This window comes from Bubalus bubalis, chromosome 2 (genome assembly GCF_019923935.1).
Source record: "Bubalus bubalis isolate 160015118507 breed Murrah chromosome 2, NDDB_SH_1, whole genome shotgun sequence".
Lineage (NCBI taxonomy): Eukaryota > Metazoa > Chordata > Mammalia > Artiodactyla > Bovidae > Bubalus > Bubalus bubalis.
This window is the reverse complement of record NC_059158.1, coordinates 155867354-155893052: the sequence shown is the minus strand read 5'-3', so window position 1 is coordinate 155893052 and position 25699 is coordinate 155867354.

Sequence of the window (25699 nt, the reverse complement as noted above, 5' to 3'; positions counted from 1 at the left end):
ATTGTTTGTCCGGAGAGTCAAGCCTCTCCAAAAGGGCTTTCTCTCTTTTCTTTTTAATGGAAAAGAGTTTTGCATGCTCTAAATATTATGTAAAAAGGGATTTTGGGGAAAATAAAGTGTCTGACCTTTCTTTTCTGTTTCTTTTTTTAAAAATCATATTTATCTCCCAGACCTTGTTCCATTGCCCACATTTTACTAACAAAAACAGAACTCTGAACTTTCAGAACTGTTTTCCAAAATTTTCGGCAAATCATTTATGCCATATTTTTAAGATCAACCATATGCTATTGTAATAGAGCCAGACTCTGGTGTGAATGGACAATAGAAAGGGTTTATAAAAATTTCAAATTAGAAAATGATTGGAATTTATACTTTCTTGTCAAAATGAAATAGAAAATGAAGACTACACTCCTCTTTTTATTCAGAAGGTACACGGGGTTTAGGAGGGCACGTCAAGGAATGGAATTCACAGAATCTGCCAGTTTCTAATCTTCCTAAGACAAAGTATGAGAATAAAAAGGGCAATTCAGATTTTTATTAGGGCAATTCAGAAATGTAGTTGAGGCACGATATAATAGTAAGTCACAATAGAACATTTACATCAACAAGCTTTTAAGAAATGATTTGTATTGGAAAAATAATACATATTTATTGTAGAAAATTATGATATACATAGAAAATAATGAGATACAAAGAAGAAAAAACACCAGTTGTAATGTTAGACTCGAGAAATAATAACTGAAACATAATTGCAAAACTCAGTTCCGTTCAGTTCAGTAGCTCAGTCGTGCCCGACTCTTTGCGACCCCAGGGACTGCAGCACGCCTGGCCTCCCTGTCCATCACCAACTCCCGACGCTCCCTCAAAATCATGTCCATAGAGTCGGTGATGCCATCCAACCATATCTCATCCTCTGTCTTTCTCTTCTCCTCCTGCCTGCAATTTTTCCCAGCATCAGGGTCTTTTCCAATGAGTCAGTTCTTTGCATTGGGTGGCCAAAGTATTGGGGCTTCAGCATCAATCCTTCCAATGAATATCCAGGACTGATTTCCTTTAGGATTGACTGGTTTGATCTCCGTGCAGTCCAAGGGACTCTCAAGAGTCTTCTCCAACCCTACAGTTCAAAAGCATCAATTCTTCGGCGCTCAGCTTTCTTCATGGTCAAACTCTCATATGCATACATGACTGCTGGAAAAACCATAGCTTTGGCTAGACGAATCTTTGTCAGCAAAATAATATCTCTGCTTTTTCATATGTTATTTAGGTTTGTCATAGCCTTTCTTTCAAGGAGTAAGCGTCTTTTAATTTCATGGCTGCACTCACCATTTGCAGTGATTTTGGAGCCCAAGAAAATAAAGTCTGTCACTGTTTCCGTTGTTTCCCCATCTATTTGCTGTGAAGTGATGGGATCGGGTGCCATGATCTTAGTTTTTCTGAATATTGAGTTTTAAGCCAGCTTTGCAAAAATAACTGGTGTCAATTTGTCCAAATTTTTTGCCATGTCTGTAGTTTTTACACAATTGAAAATGTATTATACAGAGTATAACTATTAGTCCACAAATTCAGACATACTTAAATATTAACTGTCTTCATTTTTCTAAGATTCAAATGAATTTCTGTATAAAGTCCTACACTGTTGGGGAAGCAAAATTTTATTTTGATCAGCTCATGAACACTTCCTCTTTCTGAGGGTATATCTAAATCCACAGGGGTTGGCAATGATGTTTCATCAGGAGTGGGAGAGGGCCCTTGATCATCAGGTAATCATCTGCGTATGTCTCTGCTAAGAAATTTCTTGTCTCTGTTAGAATTCTTTCTCTTCAGTTTCTCTGCTTCTGCCTTGGAAACAGAATCCCAGTTCAGTTCAGTCGCTTAGTCGTCTCTGACTCTTTGCGACCCCATGGAGTGCAGCACACTAGGCTTCCCTGTCCATCACCAACTCCTCGAGTTTACTCAAACTCATGTACATTGAGTCGGTAATACCATCCAACCATCTCATCCTCTGTCATCCCCTTCTCCTCCTGCCTTCAATCTTTCCCAGCATCGGGGTCTTTTCATTTTTCTTTCTTTTTTTTTTCATTTTTAAAGTATTTATTGATTCTGTTACAATATTGCTTCTGTTTCACATTTTGCTTTTTGTCCACAAGGGATGTGGGATCTTGGCTCCTTTTCCAGGGATCAAACCCGCACCCCTTGCACTAGGAGGCGAAGTCTTAACCGCAGCACCATCAGGGAAGTTCCAGGTTCTCGCTCTCTCTTTTTTTTTTTTTGATGAACCCCAGCTAAAGGCTTATCAGTTGTATGTATCTTTTCTTTTCTTTTTTTTTTTTTAATTTTATTTAATTTAACTTTACAATATTGTATTGGTTTTGCCATATATCAAAATGAATCTGCCACAGGTATACATGTGTTCCCCATCCTGAACCCTCCTCCTTCCTCCCTCCCCATTACCATCCCTCGACCCAGCGGGGTCTTTTCAAATGAGTCAGTTCTTCACATCAGGTGGCTAAAGTATTGTAGTTTCAGCTTCAGCATCAGTCCTTCCAATGAACACCCAGGACTGTTTTCCTTTAGGATGGACTGGTTGGATCTCCTTGCAGTCCAAGGGACTCTCAAGAGTCTCCTCCAACACAGCAGTTCAAAAGCATTAATTCTTCGGCACTCAGCTTTCTTTAGAGTCCAACTCTCACATCCATACATCCCAGGACTCATCAAATTCTAGTTCTTATCAACTCTCAATTTCTTCTCTTTTAAATCCTGTAGTACCTTTTTTCTTCAGGTACAAGAGTATGCTGGTTATATATCTATTGCTGGTTATATACCTGTCACTCAACTCCAAATTCACCCTGTTTACAACCTGCTCTGTGATGCTGGGCCTAGGATTCTGGAAACCTTATTTCCCAGACTTCTTTGCCAGCTCCTTTTCCGCTCATCCTGCCAGTTGGCAGCAGCAGAGGTGAAGGCAGGGAGAGGGAAAGACAAGTGGCTTCTTCCCCGTGTAGGACTGGTCCTACCAGTGTTGCCCTGGACTAGTGATTTGTTCCACCAGTGGCAGCTGGCCAAGACCTGGGCCTCAGTGTGTGTCAGTCCTCCCACAATCTGCCCCTTGGGCCCCTCTGAATAGACAAAAGTAGCTGGGCACTGCCCATCCTCCAAGGTCTGAGCCCCTCAAACAGCCTAGAGGTCCCTGCTCCCTGCTGTTCTTATCTCTGGAGCATCACAACAGAGGCCTCCTCTTGATCTCTTAGCCCTTTGGCACCTGGAGGGTCAACTTGGAAATTAAAACCACTCTGTTGAAATACCTGTGAGATTTAGGCTTTTCTCATAGGACTCATATACAGGAGAGGGATTCTTTTTTCACATAACCTTGACGTTTTTCCCTCAGATGGGATCCCTCTTTAAGTGATATTTGTATCCCAAACATCTGGCAGGAGCTCCTTAAAGGATTCAAGCAGCTGAAAACACAAAAGCTAGAGATTCTCTGGCCATTTCTGTTTTCCAGTCTTGTTTTCCTGGCATTATGAACTCAGAACTGGGCTACATGTTTGAACAGTGGAGGGAGGAAGACCAATGGGAATAAACAGAGAAAGAGAGAAAATTATTATTAAGGCAAAAACGTTATTAAATTCTAGAGTAATTTCTTACATACCTATATTGTCCAATACTGATCCTATGTTATGACTGTATGTGTATCTGTATTTCTACAGTGAACTTACAATATTCTGTTATGCCTTGATTTTCAAAAGTTAAAATGAAGAATTCTCATTATCACGGCTTCAGATTAGACTTTAAGACTTCTGGAAAATGTTTAACATTTTTAATACTATTTAATATTATTAAATTTATATACTATTTAATACTATTTAATATTATTTTTAATAATATAGTGATGAAGCAAAGCTAAAGTTGACTCACTTTTCCTAGGGTACATAATTTTGTTGCAAATATTGTTAAATTCAAGTTACAAAATTTCCTTGTCTTGAATTATCAAGCAGTTGAAATTTTTTCCCCATTAAAGTTGATTTAAATACACAAGCCTATATATGTTGTACAGGATTTAGCTTCATGGTTTCTTGAACCAAAAGAAGCTCTAGATGAATAATCTATGTTAACTCTATGCAACTATATGTGTATTTGCAAGGCTGAAATGCAAGTCTAAAAATTGTATGTGCCCTTTAAAAGATAAACTCTTCAGAGAGAAGCGTGCTCCTGACTCCATAAATAGTGCACCGATAGTCTGTACATCATTTATAACAATAACAAATATTCCTCAGTGAAAGACAACTACAAGTTTGCACTAGATTCTGGCAATTATTCCAGATTGAATAACTACAGGAGGCAACAAGGCCAGAAAATGCAAAAGACCAGTATGCAAAAGCAATTTGCACTTAATTTGCATAGCCTATTTAACCCTCCAAAAGGCTGAAGACACTACATCAGATAAAGTACATAAAAAAAAAAAAAAAAAACACCAAAAACTGTTATTCTGTAACAGTTAGAATAAAGCTAATTTAGAAATGTTAAAATTGGTCTCAAGCATGACCCCAGAATGAAGAGTATATTTACAAAAATTTTTATTAGTTATATTTAAAGCAAATGTCATTATAAATGAAGGTAATTTGAGAATTCTATAATCATGTATATAAATTTAAATCAGTTTACAAGAGGAAAATTAGTTCCATTCCCTTTGAAGTTAATTTCTTGAAGTGATCTTAAGTGATGATATGCTGGAATGATGGCTTAATTATGCAAGAATTCATTTCACTTAGTTCATTGGAAGTCCCCTTGCAGAAATCAGTTTGAGAACTGGGGAATTCCATTATTGGTCAGAGGGGATCTTCCATTACTTCTGGAGGTGGGTTCAGCTTGGGGTGAAGTGTCCTTGCCTTTGCTGAGACCCATTTGAGAAGAGGCTGTGGGATTATAGGCTGGTTGGTGCTTATAGGGTTAGAATCAGGATAGAGTGGACTTCATCTTTTGGGGAGGCCTGGAAGAGAACTGATGCCCAAAGGATGCTTAGTTAAGACCAACCCTAGCCTCCTCAGGTCAGTTCAGTCTCTCAGTCGTGTTTGACTCTTTGCGACCCCATGAATTGCAGCATGCCAGGCCTCCCTGTCCATCACCAACTCCTGGAGTTTACTCAAACTCACGTCCATTGAGTCTGTGATGCCATCCAGCCACCTTATCCTCTGTCATCCCCTTCTCCTCCTGCCCCCAATCCCTCCCAGCATCAGAGTCTTTTCCAATGAGTCAACTTTTCACATGAGGTGGCCAAAGTACTGGAGTTTCAGCTTTAGCATCATTCCTTCCAAAAAACATCCAGAGCTGATCTCCTTCAGAATGGACTGGTTGGATCTCCTTGCAGTCCAAGGGACTCTCAAGAGTCTTCTCCAACACCACAGTTCAAAAGCATCAATTCTTTGGTGCTCAGCTTTCTTCACAGTCCAACTCTCACATCCATACATGACCACAGGAAAAACCATAGCCTTGACTACATGGACCTTTTTTGACAAAGTAATGTCTCTGCTTTTGAATATGCTATCTAGGTTGGTCATAACTTTGCTTCCAAGGAGTAAGCATCTTTTAATTTCATGGCTGCAGTCATCATCTGCAGTGATTTTGGAGCCCAAAAAAATAAAGTCTGACACTGTTTCCACTGCTTCCCCATCTATTTGCCATGAAGTGATGGGACCAGATGCCATGATCTTCGTTTTCTGAATGTTGAGCTTTAAGTCAACTTTTTCACTCTCCTCTTTCACTTTCATCAAGAGGCTTTTGAGTTCCTCTTCACTTTCTGCCATAAGGGTGGTGTCATCTGCATATCTGAGGTTATTGATATTTCTCCCAGCAATCTTGATTCCAGCTTGTGCTTCTTCCAGCCCAGTGTTTCTCATGATGTACTCTGCATATAAGTTAAATAAGCAGGGTGGCAATATACAGCCTTGACGTACTCCTCTTCCTATTTGGAACCAGTCTGTTGTTCCACGTCCAGTACTAACTGTTGCTTCCTGACCTGCATACAGGTTTCTCAAGAGGCAGGTGAGGTGGTCTGGTATTCCCATCTCTTTCAGAATTTTCCACAGTTTATTGTGATCCACACAGTCAAAGGCTTTGTCATAGTCAATAACTGGCTTGAAATTTCTCTGGGCTCCAGAGGTAGAAAGAAAAGCCTGCACTGGCCCATCCTACCTGTGTTTGGAAGTTTGGGGCAAATTTATCAAACTGTTGCAGTCTTAAATAGAATTATAAGACTACTTTTGAAAACAGAACCCAGACTTTCTTGAGCTAATATAAGGTAAATTATGTCCTTGGCATTAGAATGAGGTAAAAAGAATTAAAATTATTTTTTTAATTAACTTATGCAGTAAACTGTGTAGATTCTAAGAGTACACAGCTCAATGAATTTGTACATTTGCCAAAGCCCATGGAACTAATATCCAGATCAAGAGGGAAAATTTTCTGTTCATCTGGGCTTGCTATGTGCCTCTTCCCAGTCAGTGCTCCCAAAAGTGACCACACTTCTGATCTTCACTACTACCAAATATTTTTACTTGTTTGGTAACAGAAAGAATATTTAACATAAGTATTAGTAGTTACTTATATCCCAGAGATATTACAGATAGTATATTTCTCTTTTCCTGCATCCATTTATTCATTTGTTCCAAACCCTGTGTAGGACCAACTTTGTCTACAAGGTATTGAAAATAGGAAATTGAACAAGAAAACAATCGGTGACTGTCCTCAGGTAAAATTATGTATATGGGTTCAGTTCAGTTGCTCAGTCTTGTCTGACTCTTTGCACTACATGCAAAGAATGCATGAAGTCTTAGACTTCATGCGCTACAGCATGCCCAGACTCCCTGTCCATCACCAACTCCCGGAGTTTACCCAAACTCATGTCCACTGAGTCAGTGATGCCATCCAATCATCTCATCCTCTGTTGTCTCCTTTACCCAATCTTTCCCAGCATCAGGGTCTTTTCAATGAGTCAGCTCTTTCCACCAGGGGGCCAAAGTATTGGAGCTTTAGCTTCAACATCAGTCCTTCCAATGAATATTCAGGACTGACTTCCTTTAGGATGGACTGGTTGAATCTCCTTGCAGTCCAAGGGACTCTCAAGAGTCTTCTCCCACAACACAGTTCAAAAGCATCAATTCTTCAGCACTCACCTTTCTTTATAGTCCAACTCTCACATCCACACATGACTACTGGAAAACCTTACTGTTGACTAGACGGACCTTTGTTAGCAAAGTAATGTCTCTGCTTTTTAATATGCTGTCTAGGTTGATCATAACTTTCCTTCCAAGGAGTAAGCGTCTTTTAATTTCATGGCTGCAATCACCATCTGCAGTGATTTTGGAGCCCCCAGAAATAAAGTCTGTCACTGTTTCCACTGTTTTCCCATCTGTTGCCATGAAGTGATGGGACCAGATGCCATGATCTTCGTTTTCTGAATGTTGAGCTTTAAGCCAACTTTTTCACTCTCCTCTTTCACTTTCATCAAGAGGCTCTTTAGTTCTTCTTCACTTTCTGCCATAAGGGTGGTGGCATCTGCATATCTGAGGTTATTGATATTTCTCCCTATCTTGATTCCAACTTGTGCTTCATCCAGTTCAGCATTCCTTATGATGTACTCTGCATATAAGTTAAATAAGCAGGGTGACAATATACAGCCTTGACATACTCCTTTTTCTATTTGGAACCAATCTGTTGTTCTATGTCCAGTTCTAACTGTTGCTTCCTGACCTGCATACAGATTTCTCAGGAGGCAGGTCAGGTGTCTGGTATTCCCATCTCTTTCAGAATTTTCCACAGTTTGTTTGATCCACTCAGTCAAAGGCTTTGGCATAGTCAATAAAGCAGAAATAGATGTTTTTCTGGAACTCGTTTGCTTTTTCTATGATCCAATGGATGTTGGCAATTTGATCTCTGGTTCCTCTGCCTTTTCTAAATCCAGCTTGAACATCTGGAAGTTCATGGTTCATGTTGTTGAACCCTGGCTTTGAGAATTTTGAGCATTACTTTGCTAGCGTGTGAGATGAGTGCAATTGTGCAGTAGTTTGAGCACTCTTCAGCATTGCCTTTCTTTGGGATTGGAATGAAAACTGACCTTTTCCAGTCCTGTGGCCACTGCTGAGTGTTCCAAATTTGCTGGCATATTGAGTGCAGCACTTTCAGACATCATCTTTTAAGATCTGAAATAGCTCAACTGGAATCCCATCACCTTCACTAGCTTTTTTCGTAGTGATGCTTCCTAAGGCCAACTTGACTTTGCATTCCAGGATATCTGGCTCTAGGTGAGTGATCACATCATCGTGATTATCTGGGTCATGGAGATCTTTTTTGTATAGTTCTTCTGTGTATTCATGCCACCTCTTCTTAATATCTTCTGCTTGTGTTAGGTCCATGCCATTTCTGTCCTTTATTTTCCCCATCTTTGCATGAAAATTTCCCTTGGTATTTCTAATTTTCTTGAAGATATCTCTCATCTTTCCCATTCTATTGTTTATGGGTGAATACACACAATTACTTGTGTGCAGGCATTTATGTCACAGTGTGATAAATGCTACTAATAAAAAAACATGAAGTGCCAGGTGCCCAGAAGAAAGTGTGGGATGTGGACCCGGGGATCAGAGGTGACTCCTGGGACAAGTAACATCTGATCTGAGACTGATGGATGAGTAAGGACTAATCAGACAGTGATGAGGAAACAGAAGCAGAGGGAACAGCAGGAACAAATGCTCAGAGTTTAAAAAAAGCTTTGGGTAGTTGGGGAACTGAAAGAATAAAAGCAAAACATTCCTGATGACTGGACAAGTGAGCTGGCATCAAATCTTGCCGGACTTTGCACACTGTGTTTCAGAGTTTGGATTTGGCTTCAAGGGCAATGGGAAGCCATGAACCTATTTTCAGCAAAGAACTGTCATCATCAGATTGGTATTTGTTTTAAAGTAGTACATAAAAAGAGAGAATAAAAGTATGGGAAGAAAAAGTATTTGAAAAACAACTTTGTTTTGATATTTTTGTGTGGGCTAAAAAACCTGAGATGACAGCCCCACCCCCCACCACCAGCCAGACACAATTCTTATGATGTTTATTATTTGAGTACAAGTGGAAAGAAAGTGTATAACATAATATATCCAAGGAAATATGTCTATAGAACATAAAGTAACATGTGGATGTAAAGTAACATCCTACTTGATTCTATCTTAGTAGAAAGCCATCACAATGGAACAAGTTAAATAACGTGCCCAGTGCTCACAGCTGCAGATGGAGGGGTCACTGAAATGACCCTGGTAAGACTCCTCTGCCATACCTGGAATTCTCTGTTTCATTTGTTGAACTTCATCTACATCTTTTATGATGTTTACATTTTTGTGATGATCATTATCATCCTGAAAAATCCAGGAGAAATGTCTCAGGTCAGTCTTCTTTACTGACCTCTTTACTTTACTGACTTTACTGACCTCTTTACTGACCCTTTACTTCTTTATTGACCTCTACTTTCTAGTTCCCCTTCTTGGAACCCCATTTTTAATGTTCTGCTTAAATCTTTGAATTCACTGGCCCTATGCCCTTGGAGCCTGAATTATCCAAATGGATGTCCAAGCTGATTAGATTAACCAGATAATGACCAAAGGCCCATTCTGTTTAAGTGGTTAAATGCTCTGCTCTCTTGGCTGTGATAAATTGAAATGCAATGCCTTCATCAATACCACTTTTAATTCCCTCTGCCTTAGTTTAATAATATCCATTATTGAGCCTTTTTACTTTTTGCCTCATACTAAAAAAAAAAAGCACATAATATTTCTTTAGAAAAGTACTGTTATTCACCTTTTTGTTAGGGTTGAAATATGTGTACAATACTGACATGTCTATAAACCAGCTTTATTTATTGCCATGCTGACAAACTGAAGCAGCAGACAGGTAGATCTCAGCAGAAAAATTCTTGCTATGGGAACAAATTCCAGTAGGAGTCCATCCTAGTAACTGGTAATGTTTAACAGACTCCAGTAACATGTATGCCTCTCCATAACTGGATCATAAACCCTTGGAGGGCAGGTGATGGGCTGAGTTGTGTCCCCGGCCATCCAAATTCATATTCATATTGAAGTTCTTGCACTGTCCTTGTTGCTCAGTTGCTCAGTGGTGCCCAACTCTTTGGGACCCCATGGACTATAGCCTACCCAGGCTTCTCCGTCCATGGGAGTTTCCAGGCAAGAATACTGGAGTGGGTTGCCATTTCCTCCTCCAGGGGATCTTCCTGACTCAGGGATTGAACCCACATTTCCTGCATTGCAGGCAGATTCTTTACCACTGACCCACCAGGGAAGCCCATGTTGAAGCCGTAACCCTTCAGAATATGACCTTATTTGAATATGGTCACTGCAAATGTAACCAGTTAAGATGAGATCATTTTGTGTTAGGATGGGCCTTTAATCCAATATAACACGTGTCCTTAAAAAAAGGGGAGAAATTTGAACATAGACATGCATTCAGCAAGGATGCCCATGTGTAGATTGGAATTATGCTGCCAGAAGCCAAGGAACTTCCAGAAGCTGGGAGAGAGACCTGGAATGGATTCTTCCCCTCCCCCAAAACCTTCAGTGGAGAAGAGAATGACTACCCACTCCAGTATTCTGGCCTGGAGAATTCCATGGATTGTAGAGTCCAGGGGTTGCAAAGAGTTGGACACAACTGAGAGACTTTCACTTTCACTATAACACCTTCAGAGGGAGTGTCTGCCTGCAGACACCTTTATTTCAGACTCTGGCCCTAGAACTGAGACAATAAATTCCTGTTTTCCTAAGCTACCATCCAGTTTGTGGCACTCTGCTATGGCAGCCCCAAATAACAATACAGCAAAGATGATGGCTCTTTCATGATTGTGTGCCTCACAGGGACTCAAGAACGTTGGCTGAGCTGAAGTTGTAATCATAGATCTTAGCGGACCTGAAGCTTGAGCCATCTAGGGTGATGAGATGCCTGGAAATGGGACCTTGCAAAATTGCCTCCCAGTCTTGAGATAGGCTCTTGAGAATGTGCTGGAGTTGACTCCTGTTGCTTGCATCTAATGAAAACACAGGCATGTGGTAAGAGAATCTATGGGGTTCAAGAGAATCTACAGATTCCCTACTCTACCCTGAACGAAGACCATAAAGAAGTGTCTTAATGGACCAGATGGGAGGCTTATCTGATGGGGCTGAAGCATCCACTGCAGGATGTTTCACAAGGACACCTGAGCTTGGGAAGCTCACCTCCTCCAGTTCTTGTAGATGTGTGTGTGGAATAAGATGTACCTTTTACCTCTATTAAAGGAATCTGTAACCTTTGCCTGAGTGGATCAGCGATCATATCCCTGGTTCTCTGTGACTCATGAGAAAAATTTAATACAGCCTGTCCCAGAGGGGCCTCCCCTTAGAAGGAGCCTACTAGGCTGGGGGCTTTCCTGGTGGCTCAGTGGTAAAGAATCTGCCAGCAACGCAAGGGACACCAGTTCTGTCCTTGGTTGGGGAAGATTCCCTGGAAGAGGGCATGGCAACCCACTCCAGTATTCTTGCCTGGAAAATCCCATGGATAGAGAAGCCTGGCAGGCTACAGTGCATGAGGTCACAAAGAATTGGATAACACTAAAGTGACTGAGCGTGCATGCCAGCACTATGCTGGGAAGGAAAGATTCAAGGGAATAGGGTAGACAGGATAAGTTTTTTTTTTTGTTTTGTTTTATGAAGTTATTTTCCCACTAAATATAACACAATGAGCATAAGCTCACCTTAACTCAGCAACACACCCCAAGAACGAGGTCATTGCCCTGTCTACTCCTACACTGAAGTTATCATCTGATTAAAGTTCCAAATTTGGTAATTTGTTGGTTGGGAGATACACTTATCTATACTGTCATGTATGAAGTTCATGAACCTTAAATATGGAGCTGGATGATCTTTTACATATGGATGGATACATTCGTGTCATTGCCCAGATTACTGTGATCTAAAACATTTCCAACACCCTAGAAGATTCCCTTGTGTTCTTCCCCACATTTTTGCACGTGTGACTTTTAATCCACCTCATTATTTTTCCTAACCTTGCAGACAAAGAATGCCTTCTGTACACGTAAGAATCTATGGCAATTCACAAAGAAAGTGGAATGTAAACACTGGCCCAAAGCTTGTTTTGTTGCCTTTGTGTTGTCTGCATAGTCCGCAAACTGGCTGCTTGTGGGTAAAATCCGCTCTTCCAATGTAGTTTGAGTGGACAGCAAAATGTCTTTTAACAATCAAACTATATTTAAAATTAAGGCATTTCACCTGAAAATCCAGATTTGAATGGGGGAAAGGGTTTCTCTTTGAAAAACGAGCAACTATGTGCTCCCCCTCAGAAGAAATCGCCTGGAGCTGAAAGGGGCTGCCCGCTTGACACCAGCAGAGAAAACAGGCGCTAAACCGACACGATGTCTGCGCATGCCCTCCCGCCCAGCTGTCCTCACGCATGCGCATCTCCTGACTGGTTCTTGAACCAACTACAACTGGAGAAGGTGGCAAATGAAAGTCAGACTTGTGACAGGGAGCTGTGTAACTACCCAGAGGGAAAAACTCCTTCCAGTACTACCGAAATATTTTTCAAGGAAAATGGAATTGAAGTTTAAATTGATCCGCTGATTCTTTTAACACCTTACAGTGATTTGTTTTCTGGAAACGGCTGTTGATCATATGCCATTCCAACTTGTTTTACATGGATACACACACCCAGGTTGGTGCCTAACATCTGGATCTGGCTAATGTTTAATTTTTAATATGAACATTATACTGGAAGGCACTCATTTGTGGTGTGCCCACAACTTCAGTTTTGTTGTATTTTTCTGCATAACTAGCTCCATTAGATTTCAAACTGAACAGTGAATTGACACATCTTTGTGACTCTTTGTGTTCCAAATGAGAACTCAAATCACCTTGTTAGACTATGATTGGTGCTAAATATTATCTGTACATATATCTGAACAGTGTCTATGAATGGCATTTGAAAGTAGGGCATGACTATTGCCTTTCATAAAACCTAGGCATTTGTGAAATCAACTTATTTCCTCATTCAGATATAGTATAAGAGAAAAAAACTACATGGAAGTTAGGTTTTAAATGAAGAGGGTCTTGATGGCTTTTCTTCTGAACAATTTCTTCTCCTTTTCAGTTTTGCACCAGCTCATAACAATTTTGTTCCAATCTGTGAGATTTGTAATGCCACCACATTCCATTTCTTCTACAGCATAAACAACCAAATGCCAGTGCAGCCTTATCATCAAGAGTTGGTGAGCAGAATTTCTTTCTGATATGACAAATTGCTGTTAAGCAACTTTTGAGTCAAAAGAGATAGTTAGCCTGTAAAGTCAATTAACAGACATGAAAAACAGAAACATTGAATCCCATGGGGGGAATAAAAAGGTTCAGTTCAGTTCAGTCACTCAGTCGTGTCCAACTCTTTGCAATCCCATGAACCGCAGCACGCCAGGCTTCCCCGTCCATCACCAACTCCCGGAATCCACCCAAACCAATGTCCATTGAGTCGGTGATGCCAAAAACCATATCATCCTCTGTCGTTCCCTTCTCCTCCTGCCTTCAATCTTTCTCAGCATCAGGATCTTTTCAAATGAGTCAGTTCTTCACACCAGGTGGCCAAATTATTGGAGTTTCAGCTTCAACATCAGTCCTTCCAATGAACACCCAGGACTGATCTCCTTTAGGATGGACTGGTTGGATCTCCTTGCAGTCCAAGGGACTCTCAAGAGTCTTCTCCAACACCATAGTTCAAAAGCTTCAACCCATCGACGCTCAGCTTTTTGTATACTCCAAATCTCACATCCATACATGACTACTGGAAAAACCATAGCCTTGACTAGACAGACCTTTATTGACAAAGTAATGTCTCTGATTTTTAATATGCTGTCTAGGTTGGTCATAACTTTCCTTCCAAGGAGTGAGCGTCTTTAATTTCATGGCTGCAGTCACCATCTGCAGTGATTTTGGAGCCCAAAAAAATAAAGTCTGACACTGTTTCCACTGCTTCCCCATCTATTTGCCATGAAGTGATGGGACCAGATGCCATGATCTTCGTTTTCTGAATGTTGAGCTTTAAGCCAACTTTTTCACTCTCCTCTTTCACTTTCATCAAGAGGCTCTTTAGTTCCTCTTCACTTTCTGCCATAAGGGTGCTGTCATCTGCATATCTGAGGTTATTGATATTTCTCCCAGCAATCTTGATTCCAGCTTGTGCTTCTTCCAGCCCAGTGTTTCTCATGATGTACTCTGCATATAAGTTAAATAAGCAAGGTGACAATATACAGCCTTGACATACTCCTTTTCCTATTTGGAACCAGTCTGTTATTCCATGTCCAGTTCTAACTGTTGCTTCCTGACCTGCATACAGGTTTCTCAAGAGGCAGGTGAGGTGGTCTGGTATTCCCATCTCTTTCAGAATTTTTCCACAGTTTATTGTGATCCACACAGTCAAAGGCTTTGGCATAGTCAATAAAGCAGAAATAGATGTTTTTCTGGAACTCTCTTGCTTTTTCCATGATCCAGTGGATGTTGGCAATTTAATCTCTGGTTCCTCTGCCTTTTCTAAAACCAGCTTGAACATCTGGAAGTTCACGAATCACATACTGCTGAAGCCTGGCTTGGAGAATTTTGAGCGTTACTTTCCATGTGTGTGAGATGAGTGCAATTGTGTGGTAGTATCAGCATTCTTTGCATTGCCTTTCTTTGGGATTGGAATGAAAACTGACCTTTTCCAGTCCTGTGGCCACTGCTAAGTTTTCCAAATTTGCTGGCATATTGAGTGCAACACTTTCACAGCATCATCTTTTAGGATTTGAAATAGCTCAACTAGAATTCCATCACCTCCACTAGCTTTGTTTGTAGTGATGCTTCCTAAGGTCCACTTGACTTCACATTCCAGAATGTCGGACTCTAGGTGAGTGTGAGTGATCACACCATCATGATTATCTGGGTCATGAAGATGTTTTTTGTGCAGTTCTTCTGTGTATTCTTGCCACCTCTTCTTAATATCTTCTGCTTCTGTTAGGTCCATACCATTTTTGTCCTTTATTAAGCCCATCTTTGCATGAAATGTTCCCTTGGTATCTCTAATTTTCTTGAAGAGATCTCTAGTCTTTCCCATTCTATTGTTTTCCTCTATTTCTTTGCATTGATCTCTGAGGAAGGCTTTCTTATCTCTCCTTTCTATTCTTTGGAATTCTGCATTTAAATGGGTATATCTTTCCTTTTCTCCTTTGCTTTTCACTTCTCTTCTTTTCACAGCTATATGTAAGGCCTCCTCAGACAGCGTTTTGCTTTTTTGCATTTCTTTTTCTTGGGGATAGTCTTGATTCCTGCCTCCTGTACAATGTCACGAACCTCCGTCTAGTTCATCAGGCACTCTGTCTATCAGATCTAGTCCATTAAATCTATTTCTCACTTCCACTATATAGTCATAAGGGATTTGATTTAGGTCATACCTGAATGGTCTAATCACACTAAATGCCTTTCAGAATTTGTTTAACTGTATTTGAAGTTTTTCTTCCACATACATGCACACACGTAAATATACATATACAGACTGGCTTTAAGTTCTATGAAATGCTCCATGTTCTTTTAATATAGCCTGAAAAATCTTTGCTAAGTTAGTTTAAAATACAACCTTTGTTATCAAATTCTTGAGTTCAGTTCAGTTCAGTTGCTCAGTCATGTCCGACTCTTTGCGACCCAATGAATCGCAGCACGCCAGGCCTCCCTGTCCATCACCAATTGCTGGAGTTCACCCAAACTCATGTCCATCAGGTCGGTGATGCCATCCAGCCATCTCATCCTCTGTTGTCCCCTTCTCCTCCTGCCCCCAATGCCTTCCAGCATCAGAGTCTTTTCTAATAAGTCAACTCTTCGCATGTGGTGGCCAAAGTACTGGAGTTTCAGCTTCAGTATCAGTCCTTCCAATGAACACCCAGGACCGATCTCCTTTAGGATGAACTGGTTGGATCTCCTTGCAGTCCAAGGAACTCGCAAGAGTCTTTTCTCCAACACCACAGTTCAAAAACATCGATTCTTCAGCGCTCAGCTTTCTTCACAGTCCAACTCTCACATTCATACATGACCACAGGAAGAACCATAGCCTTGACTAGACAGACCATTGTTGGCAAAGTAATGTCTCTGCTTTTTAATATGCTATCTAGGTTGGTTATAACTTTCCTTCCAAGGAGTAAGCGTCTTTTAATTTCATGGCTGCAATCACCATCTGCAGTGATTTTGGAGCCCCAAAAATAAAGTCTGACACTGTTTCCACTGTTTCCCCATCTATTTGCCATGAAATGATGGGACCAGATGCCATGATCTTCGTTTTCTGAATGTTGAGCTTTAAGCCAACTTTTTCACTCTCCTCTTTCTGTTTCATCAAGAGGCTTTTTAGTTCCTCTTTGGTGTCTGCCAGTGGTTTCCCTGGTGGCTCAGATGGTAAAGCGTGTGTCTGCAATGCAGGAGACCCGGGTTTGATCCCTGGTTTGGGAAGATCCCCTGGAGAAGGAAGTGGCAGCCCATGCCAGTATTCTTGCCTGGAAAATCCCATGTACGGCAGAGCCTGGTAGGCTACCGTCCATGGGGTCACAGAGTCGGACACGACTGAGCAACTTAACTTCACTTCACTTTCACTGTCTGCCATAAGGGTGTTGTCATCTGCATATCTGAGGTTATTGATATTTCTCCCAGCCATCTTGATTCCAGCTTTGTTTCTTCCAGTCCAGTGTTTCTCATGGTGTACTCTGCGTAGAAGTTAAATAAGCAGGGTGACAATATATAGCCTTGACATACTCCTTTTCCTATTTATAACCAATCTGTTGTTCCATGTCCAGTTCTAACTGTTGCTTCCTGACCTGCATACAGGTTTCTCAAGAGGCAGGTCAGGTGGTCTGGTATTTCCTTCTCTTTCAGAATTTTCTGCAGTGGTACTACACCTTAATATAACATTTTTATCAAATCTTTAAGACTAGTTTTAAATCTGATTTTGAACCTATTCATCCTCTAGATTTAGAAAGAGAGAAGGTCACCAGTGTGACTCATGCTAAGGTCAATAATCCTAGACCCTAAAGGTAGAGTGACTACCAGTGACTACTATCACTGGTTCTGCCAAACCAAAGGGTCCTTCCTCTGAATGATGCCAGAAGCCTCAGACACGTCTATTAGATCTCTGCTTTTCATCCCACCCTAATATGGCTTTCACAGTAAGAACATCCTGCTGCCTCTCCAGCCTCCTTTTCCTCTGCTCCTCTTTACAGCAAAGCTCTGGTAAGTTTCTCAAACTGTCTCCAACTTTTCTCTTCCTCTTGAACTTAATGCTACTGAATTTCCATCCTGACCTACTACAGTGAAAGGGTTCTCAAATTCTGTGGTGCAAAGTCTACTAACTACTGTTTGGTACCATTCCCTTCTGGAATTACTTTTCTCAACTCCCAGCCACCAAATTATTCTCTTTTTCCTCCCATTACACTGGCCACTCCTTCCCAGGCTCCTCATCTTCTGAATCACCAAGCAGGGCTCAGTCTTCACACCTGTGGGTGTCCTGTCCTATGTCCTCAGGCCCATCTCTCTGTTTCTCTGCCTAAGGACTTTCTCCAGTTCCTTGGACCTCAAGCAGTTAGGGACTTAACCCCTCAGAAGAATTCTTCAGCTTATGAAGACAGGAATTTCAGAATAGATACTACGGATTCCCACTACTTGGCAGGAAAATTAGGAAATGTGTTCTATATGGTCCCTCAGAGAATCCCAGGTAGAACTGAACTCCAATCTCAATTGTCCTCAATGGTTCAGCTCAGTTCAGTTCAGTCACTCAGCTATGTCCGACTCTTTGCAACCCCATGAACTGCAGCATGCCAGGCCTCCCTGTCCATCACCAACTCCCAGAGTTTACTCAAAACTCATGTCCATTGAGTCAGTGATGTCATCCAACCATCTCATCCTCTGTTGTCCCCTTCTCCTCCTGCCCTCAATCTATCTCAGCATCAAGGTCTTTTCAAATGAGTCAGTTTTTCACATCAGGTGGCCAAATTAATGGAGTTTCAGCTTCAACATCAGTCCTTCCAATGAATATTCAGGACTGACTTCCTTTAGGATGGACTGGTTGGATCACCCTGTAGTCCAAGGGACTCTCAACAGTCATTTGCAACAGCACAGTTCAAAAACATCAATTCTTTGGGGCTCAGCTTTCTTTATAGTCCAACTTTCACATCCATACATGACTACTGGAAAAACCATAGCTTTGACTAGATGGACCTTTGTTAGCAAAGTATGTCTCTGCTTTTTAATATGCTGTCTAGGTTGGTCATAACTTTTATTCCAAGGAGTAAGTATCTTTTAATTTCATGGCTGCAGTCACCATCTGCAGTGATTTTGGAGCCCAGAAAAATAAAGTCTGACACTGTTTCCACTGTTTCCCCATCTATTTGCCATGAAGTGATGGGACCAGATGCCATGATCTTTGTTTTCTGAATGTTGAGCTTTAAGCCAACTTTTTCACTCTCCTCTTTCTGTTTTATCAAGAGGCTCTTTAGTTCTTCACTTTCTGCCATAAGGGTGGTGTCATCTGCATATCTGAGGTTATTGATATTTCTCCCAGCAATCTTGATTCCATCTTGTGCTTCATCCAGACCAGCATTTCTCATGATGTACTCTGTATATAAGTTAAATAAGCAGGGTGACAATATACAGCCTTGACATACTCCTTTTCCTATTTGGAACCACTCTGTTATTCCATATCCAGTTCTAACTGTTGCTTCCTGACCTGCATACAGATTTCTCAGGAGGCAGATCAGGTGGTCTGGTATTCTCATCTCTTTCAGAATTTTCCACAATTTGTTGTGATCTACATAGTCGAAGGCTTTGGCATAGTCAATAAAGCAGAAGTAGATGTTTTTCTGGAACTCTCTTGCTTTTTCTATGATCCAATGGATGTTGGCAATTTGATCTCTGGTTCCTCTGCCTTTTCTAAATCCAGCTTGAACATCTGGTAGTTCATGGTTCACAAACTGTTGAAGCCTGGCTTGGAGAATTTTGAGCATTACTTTACTAGTGTGTGAGAGGAGTGCAATTGTGCAGTAGTTTGAGCACTCTTCAGCATTGCCTTTCTTTGGGATTGGAATGAAAACTGACCTTTTCCAGTCCTGTGGCCACTGCTGAGTTTCCTAAATTTGCTGGCATATTGAGTGCAGCACTTTCAGAGCATCATCTTTTAGGTAACAGTGGTTACCAGCTTATACATACACTCTTATTCCTTTAATTGGTTTTTTTCTCCTTATCCCCATCTTTCAAGTTACTCAGGTTAAACCTGGGAGTCATCCCTATTCTTATGCTTTTCTATCACATCATACATCTAGTTTCTCAAGACACCTCTACCTTTACAATCTATTCAGAAATGAACTGTTTTGTTTTTACCTATTTCACCACTGCTGCCCTGGTCCCATCTCCATTGTTCTTCACCCTCATTATCAGAAGAGGCTCCTAGCTGGTCTCCAGCTTCCATATTGACCTTTTACAATCTGTTGATGATTCAGCAGACAGGACAATCCTGTTCAAACCAAGTCATAAGATGTCCCTTCTCTATAGAAATCCCCCAGAAGTCTCCCATCACATGCTTAGAATGGCCCACCTCCCATCACCTGGTTCCTGCATGCTTCTGAGCTCATCCCCTACACCATTCTTTCACTCTGCTTAGACCACATTGACTCTTTATTACACCCGGAACAGAACAAGCGCACTCACCTCTCATATACAAAGAGGCTATAATTTCACACGACCTTAGTTGTAGCTATGATGTGTGTGTGGTGTGTATTGGGGTTGATATATAATATCAATTTCTTACTTTGGGTCATAGTTTCAAAAAAATTATAAAAATGCTTGCCTGGACATTCACTTGAATCAGATCGCCCTTGATGGTGAAGGATTGAAAATTCCCTGAATTTATGTTTCAATATTCTCTGCAGTAATTTAATGGACATGAGTTTGAGCAAACTCCTGGAGATAGAGGGACAGGGAAGCCTGGCATGCTGCAGTTCATAGGTCACAAAGAGTCAGACATGACTTAGCAACTGAACAACAATAACACGGCAACCTATCCAATATTTGTAATCTTATTGTACACCAGTCTAAGTGTTTCAATTTCTGAGGCATGAGGTTATAATTAATTAGGCTGTTTAGATTACTGGACATGGTACATTTCTCTTGGAGTCTTTATTTATTGGGTAAAAGAACTTTACAAATAATTTCTCCCAAACCATGTAACAAGTTAGCATCTTTCATCACTAAGAAAGCAGGCATACACTAACGTAAAGGTATGGCCATCTGGAGAGCTGGTAGCACATATTAATTGAAGACATACAGGAAGGAATAACTTTCTTAATTAGAAAAAACATACAAAAACTCAAGTAATATTTACAACTTTCCATTTTGAGCAGTGCCTTGAAATAAGGAAATTTATTTTATTTTCTCTATGTGATTTTATTTAATTTCCTGTCAGAAGTTACTTGTGATTTTCTTGATGGTATCTTTAGAGATGGCACAATAAATATTGCACAGAAAACTCCCAACAACAAAAAAAAGGGGACAGAATATAAGGATGATGAGCAATGTTAGAAAGAAGGCCAAGCCAAGAGATTAGATGTGGGTTGAGTATCATGAGAAAAAAAAAAAAAAGCAAAAACTGCTAGAGATCAGAATGAGAACAGAGATGGGAAGATGGAGTAGGAAGGAGGTGATTAAATATTCTGAAGGGTGATTTTTGTACCATCTTGGAGTTCAGTTGATATAAATAAATGTGAGAGCCTTCAGTGATTATTATCATCATTACTGTACTCATCTAGGAAATTATAGCTTATTTGGCACTTTATTCTTCACATTAATGATGTGAAGTTTCATGACAACCCGCTAAGAAAATAAAGATGAAAATGATAAATCAGCTTGCGGTACTTAAAAGCCTAATGAAATGCAAACACTTCCCAACAGAAGATGACTCAGTGACACAGAATTGGCAGTTGTTTGTTGTTAGATCATTAGTTTTTACTGGCTTTCGTCCGATTTTAAGAAGGCATCTGGAGACCCCTCCTTTCTCCCATGATCTGCTTGGATTCATTTAAAGAGACCTGGACTTAAGTCATCAGTTGGAAAAATAGAGTAGAAGCACCCTTCAATAGCTTAACTAATCTTTTCCAGTGGGTTTTAAATTACAGTTTTATTTAAAATACAGATGCGGCTCACTGAAGCAGCTTTCTTTTGCTCTAAGAAAAAGTGAGAAGAGAAGCCCACATATTTCAAACTCATGTTAGGGGTGCACGACCAGATTTGTAATGACAACATCGCCATGCTTTAAGTGGGGTGAAGAAAACCTTATCTTTGAGTAAATGGGTAAGTCTTGCATCCAGAAAACGAAAGTGTTGGAAATTGCTGCTGGTGCTTCTTAAGCTGAGAATATCTTCCATGGGAGACACCTTGTCTGCTTTTTCAAATTTTTTTTTTTTTTCCTACTTCTTTTTGTTTTTTAAATCACACTTTGTCTGTTTGATGGGGATTTTCCTCTAGAAGCTGGCCCTCAGTGGATCAGCAATGACTTTAACTCCACACAGACAGGGGCTCTGGCATTCAAGCAAAACTACTTTAACAAATGAACTAGATACATCTTGTGCCAACTGTGGCCCTAAAATTTAGTTTTTTAAAGTTTTACTATCAAAAAAGTAGACTATGCTATAAATGATTTAATTCATTCAACAACCCTGCAAAGGCTAAGTTATTCAGGCAACACTTTTCACTGAATCCTATCAGGCACTTTACTGGACACTCAGAATATGGTAGTAAACAAGACAGGTCCTTCAAAGAACCTGTATATCAGTAAGGTAGTTCAGCAAGTTATAGTTAAACCAAACAAATGAAATGATTGTAAATGATAATATGTGGTATGAGACAGGAAAGTCATAAGGGAGGTCAGGTAATTTTATCTCTTACCTATGAAGTTCCTGACTTAATGTGAAGTGTGTGCAAAGGTCCTGAGGTGGAAAAATAGCTCCGTATATTTAAAGAGCTTAAAGAAGACCTGTGAAGTTGAAGTAGAAACAGCAAGTATGAAATTGTTCAGAGATAACTATTGTTTTTATTTTAGGCAAATGGCCTGGCATTTGTTGATAGATGTTGTTGCTGTTGTTGAGTCATTAAGTCATATCCAACTCTTTGTGACCCCACGGACTGCAGCATGCCAAATAAGAGAATGGAAATTCAGAAAAATTAAGCAATACCTTCAAGATTAAACAACTAATAAGACCCCCAGTTTCCCAAACCAGCTGTGTCTGATTCCAAAATTCTTTCTACAAAGAATTATTCACTGACTACTCACCAGCTTTTTAGATCTGATGGACTAATTTGCGGTCACTTAAAACTGAAACTCACCCACATATGCTACCTGTCAGCAAAGCAAAACTTCCTAATGGCCAGTATCAGATGGGACTTCCCAGTGGGACTAGAGAGCTTATGGGGTGAAATTTTACACTTCACAGTTTATGATGTGATAATTTGGAGAAATTAAAAGTCAATCATGGGAAGGCCTTCAATAATTATTGGGTGTCACTATTTTCCTGCTTACTAAATGAATTATATGTGTACATATGAATATGTGGGTATGTCCATAAATACATACACTCATGCAACTGTACAGTATTATTTTTGTCTCAAATAAAAAATGCATGCACTGCCTTTAAAATGATATATTCAATCATGAAAATGTTTAAAAATTAACAGACTAATTCCAATTTACTTTTTAAAAAAATTACAGACATTTCTATTAGCTGAATATAGATGAATACCTACAGAGTCCAATATGATGCTCAACAATTCATACATGTTAATTTATTGAATCTTTTCAATATTCTGATGCTGTGACATTTAGAATGACATTTCATTGTACAGATGAAAAAACTAAGATTCTGTGAGGCTGAGTTACCTGTACCATAACACAGAGCTAGGAATTAGCAGTGCTGGGCAGAGAATTTAAGACTCTTCACACCTCACCAAGAGTTTTCAAAATATTTTCTTTTTTAAGAGGAACCATTAAACTGATGATGCATATTTACACTCCCATATTTCAAAGCATTATCTCCTTTCTGGTTCATGCCCTATGAATTTTGGAAATATTTATTTCAGCAGAGGCTGTTTTAAGATTGAAGGAGGAAATCATTTGGGCCTTTTATCTAAACTTTACCCATCCTTCGAGATTAACTGCCTAGGACATGCCAACTTTCCTCCTTGCAACTGAAAGATGTTGAAATGTCTCTTACTCAATGCTTTTTTTGTGATAGTAGAAGGAGGGAGAAATGTGAGAATTGGCCATTTTCCTTTCAACCAAATCAACTGAAAGGCATGTGCCAATATTGATTCCTTCAATACAACACATTTCATTATAGTTTCATGATAACAGCACTGGAATATTGGTAGAGTTTTTCTTTTCAGCTGTTAATCTGTTACTAGTATTTTATGTAGCATGTTTAAGAGAGAAGGATTGGGGGTACCTGAAAGAAAGAAAAAGTTTAGAAGAGGTATTTTAAAGTTTATCAATATATGGGACTTCCCTGGTGCTCCAGTGGTTAAGAATCTGCCTTACAATGCAGGGGATGGCGGCTCCATCCCTAGTGAGGGAGCTAAGATCCCACACGGCTTGGAGCAACTAAACCCATGTGCTAGAACGACTGAGACTGCACCACAGCTAGAGAGTCAGGGCACCGCCTTGAAACCTCCTGCATGGTGCAGTGAAGATCCCGCGTGCCACAACGAAGACCCGACACAGCCAAATAAATAACTAAATATTTATAATAAAATTAATCAATATATGGCATCTGACATCTCAAATTTTAAAAAACAATAACAAAAAAGCCACAGTGTTACTGAGTTGCTAGTGTCTGTGTGTGTGTATATGTATCTGTAGACTACCACTTGTACTTGATTATTCTAGACTTACAGAATTCCTTATTCAAAATGAAAACAAGCCTAGGAACAAGAAAGAATAGAGGTATTCTCCTTTATACTCCGTTCACAATCAGGATGTACATGAGACTGGTCAGATCAGAATATGAAAGTTTTGATATAAGTGTTACTCCTAGATGTGGCATTGTTGGTCTAGATCAATTGAGGCATAATTCCCCCAAATAGATGTTCTACTATGGCATTTAGCTCTCATCCAGTAACATATTTTGGGAAGAAGCAGGTATTTTGCTCGTGCAGCTTCTACCATCAGCTTACTGGGGACCAGTATTCCCATGTATAGGCTTGACTGCACATTTGAAGCGGGAGCAGCAATGGAGAACTTAACATCAGGATGCAGTGTTTGTAGACTGATCACCAGGCCTCCAAGAAGTGGTCGCCAGAAGGCACCTTATAAATGGAAGAAAAAAAGAGGACAAAATTTCACTAAAGGAGCACCTGATCTAGAGTGCTCAATTTTTTATGAAATGGAATGGGCTTTCTTCAATGAACTAATGTGCAAAAAAAACGTATGCGAAGTTTTTTTTCTAAACTAAGACCAATGTTCAACTGATTAAAAAAAAAAATGGTTTTGGTGAAGATGACTAAGCTTCATTGTGGAGAGAAACCATACATGTATGGGTTGTGGCTGAATTAGGAAAGAGTTCTATATCCTATGGCAGAGCAAAATGTAATGCTATCATTGGGGCCCTTGAATTTCTGTGAAGAGGGAAATCTGTGTTCAGAGCCAGGTGTCTACAGCTTTAAGGCAAGAATGGATGGAGAGAATTATTCACATCACTATTTGAAAGGGCTCTTACCCTGCCATTTTCCCCGTCTCTTTCATAGTATCCCCAATAGGTAAACTTTCCATTTTTGCTTTAGAGGATATAGAGATTGTATTCATCCCTCACAAGTCAGACCTTTCTTGGGTCATAGAGTTGCAGTTGTTAGAAAGTTTTTTTCCCATTTGAGTAAAAATACAATACATCCATTGTTCCTAGTATTGATGTTCAGAAACATAAAGTTAAAAAATTATGTATTCCTCTATGAAGCATGTAGCTGTTTTAATATTTGAATATACATACCATATCTTCTTTAATCTTTTCTTTTCCAGGCTAGACCATTTCATCTTTTTTTCAAACATTCCCCATGTTTGAGACATGCTTCCATATGTCTCTCACAGACACTTTTGTTGGTACACCTTACCCAGAAATAATAGTTAGAAACCTATTAGCTACATAAGCTTCTTCCCAAGTTATGACAGGATATCAAGTGGATTCTGGGGCCTGCATAAAGGTCTGCTTGAATATATGGAGAAAGTAATGCAGAGTACGATGGGACTATTAACCCCCAAATCTAGGAACTATAATTCTACTAACTAAAGCCTCCAGGCAAGTCTCTAATACCCAATACTTTAGCAATTAATTCTTGAAACTAAGTGTTCCTATTTATCTCAGGCTGCCTTCTTTTAGTTCATTGTGATCTAGTTTTCTGACCCATGAAGAGTATTTTGAATTTTGATTCTATCACATGTAGCATATTTTAATTAATTTATTTTTAATTGGAGGATGATTGCTATACAATATTGTGTTGGTTTCAGCATGAATGGTCATACATCAGCATGAATCATATGAATCACAGGTATACATATGTCCCCTCCCTCTTGAATA